This window comes from Mastomys coucha, unplaced genomic scaffold (assembly GCF_008632895.1).
Source record: "Mastomys coucha isolate ucsf_1 unplaced genomic scaffold, UCSF_Mcou_1 pScaffold13, whole genome shotgun sequence".
NCBI lineage: Eukaryota > Metazoa > Chordata > Mammalia > Rodentia > Muridae > Mastomys > Mastomys coucha.
Window position 1 is genome coordinate 75076248 of NW_022196895.1, and position 3000 is coordinate 75079247.

The window sequence follows — 3000 nt, forward strand, 5'->3', positions numbered from 1 at the left end:
CTTCGGTGTCTACTTAACATATCAAAGCAGACCTGGCTCCCAGGTTCTCCCAGCATCCCTCAGTTCCTACCTGTTGCAAGTGTGACTAGCATACCCTATCCTCTGCCCCAACTTCCCAGCCCAGGGGCTGGGCTTCTCCCTCTATAATCCAGAGTTTTGGTCTCTTCTCTCTGACAGCTAGTGCTCTTTTTTCTCTTCCTCTCTTCCTCCCCTCCCTGTCTGCATGGCAGTTTCCCTGACCCATGATTGGAACTAATGAACCTGCCTGAGAGCTTCCAGTAAACCTGATTTTTTTTTTAATTTTGATTTGTCTTGAATTGACTTATTTCATGGGAGGAGAAAGCATATTACCAGCTGTACCACTCCTAGGCAAACACTGAAAAGATGTTCTACCATACCACAAGAACACTTGAACTCAACTCATACCACAAGAACTCAACTATGTCCATAAGTAGCTTTGTTCGTAATAGTCAGAAACTAGAAACAACCTAGATGACCCTCAACTGAAGGATGGTTAAAGAAAATTTCCACACATTATCCAGCTATAAAAAACAATGACATCATGAAGTTTATAAATGGATGGAACTAAAAAAATATTATGAGTGAGGTAATCTAGACCCAGAAATACAAACATGGTATGTACTCACTTATAAGTGGATATTAGTCATAAGGCAATGGATAACCATGCTACAACCCACAAACCCAAGAAACTAAGTAACAAAGAGAACTCAAGGGGAGAGGCTTGAACATCACTGAGTAGAGGACATAGAAGAGACAACTGGGATGGATAGACAGAGGGATCTATGTGGGGGAGGGATTAGGGAAGGGAACAGGAGGGATCTAGTGGGGAGATAATGGAGGGAAAGAGTACTGGGAGAGAGAACTGGAATCCATGTGTTTGGGGGGCATAGAGACTTAGAACAATGGAAACTCTTCGGAATCTATGAAGGTGACCCTAAACAGCTAAGATTCCCAGCAGTGGGGAATTTGGTGCCTGAACTGCCTATCTCTTTTAACCAGGCAAGACTTCCTGGAATTGGAACACCATATCAGCCACAAAATTTTTGACCTACAATTTGTCCTGCCTGGGAGAGATACAGGGGTAAAGATAAAGTAGAAATGGATAGGAAGGCTAATGAGACCCATGCCATGAAAGAGAGAAAAAGAGAGAAACCTTGACATAACTACTGAGATTCTGCTATCCTTGTAGAGCGGTGCTTAGCATACCTGTCATCTGAGAGGCTTCACCCAGCAACTGATGGATACAGATGCAGAGAGCCACAGCCAAACATTAGGTAAAGTTGGAGACTCCTGTGGAAGGAGAAGAAGAATTGAAAGAGCCAGAGAGAGATCAAGAACACCACCAGTCCTTGTGTCAAGGAGGCAGAGAAAGTGCCATACAGGGAGTGGTCGGGTAGAATAGCATTGCCAAGGACACATGCCCCGTGATCTACTTCCTCCCATTACGAAATTTTTCTTACCTTTTGCCTCATTCAAATATCAGATTATGACTTTATCAATAGATTAACACATATTAACTTATTGCCAGGACACTCAGGATCTTACCATCTTCGGAAACCTTCACAGGTGGACCCAGAGATCTTTTCTAATTTCCTAGGCATTTATCAATCTCACTGGGTTGATGTTGTTGAGTCTCTTAGGCTCAAGTACTTGTTTTTAATCCTGCAAGTTATTCTTTAGACTCACTTCCCAAACTGCCATGTATTTTGTGTGCTTGGGTTGTGGGTTCACAAACTTATGGATAATTTTGGTTGTTGTATTTTTAATTCTTGAATGTAGTTTTAATAAAGTTTTATTGGTTTCCTAAACTCCTTTATATTTTTTCTATTTTCTTGATAGTTGGAGTACATGTTTTCTTTTACTTTTCCCCCTTTTTAGTAAGTCATTAGAGATTTTGTGTCACCAAAACCAAGTGAGAAGGCTATTGCATCTACTAACTTAGGAATTCAATTCCACTGGAATAGAGAATTCCTAGAAGACAGTCAACACATTTTTATGAACTAACAAGCTAAATAGAACATCTGTGATTCAATTGACAAAATATCTTTAAGGGAAAAATTATTTATTGATTTGTCTTTGAGGATGCCTACACTAGGGTTGATCACTTTTCTTAAAACTCTCATACTGGGTGACTTGCTATTCAGTTTCAATAAGCTAAGTTAAATAAAACTTACAAAGAAATGACACAAATATTTTTGACTAAGTTGATGTGGTGCCTTTGGGACTTCCCTGAACAGCAATCCATACAGAGGTTTTCAATGCCTAGAAACACAATTTTAATTTAATAACCCACTTTTTTTTGTGAATAGAAGAGTTCACTCATGCATAGTATTTCTATTCAAACTTCTTTATTAAAATATCTCTTTAATTTTAAAAGTTTTGATTATAAGTCAAATATAATTATTTCATCTCCCTTTTTTCCCCTTTGCTTTTTCCAACATCGCCTATGTAAATCCCTAGATCTCTCTCAAATTTATTGAATTTTGCCTCTTTTTTTCTTTAATTGTGGTATATATTCTTAAGTATGTAACTAAAATCTGCTCAGTCTGTATAATGTTAATTATAAGTATATGATTTCAAGGCTGAGCACTTGGTATTAGATAGTTGGTTTGGGAACATGAAGATTTTCTCAGATATTTATTTACTTATTTATTTATTTATTTACTTACTTACTTATTTATTTTTGTGACAGGATTTCGCTATCGAGTCCCCCTGGATATCCTAAAACTCACTATGTAGACCAGGCTGGCCTTAAACTCACTGATATCTTTCTCTATCTACCTACTGAGAGCTGGGATTAAATCTATGTCCAGTCTTACCCAGTGTCAGCCACTGATTTTTTTTTAACAGGGTTTATGGTGTCATGGATAAATTCCTTCTTGTATAATGGGCCTCAATTCCAATCACAGAATTTTTGGTCACTCTAGGAACAGTCATACCTCTATTGTACCCAGTGGGCACATCTCTGGTATTTTCTTT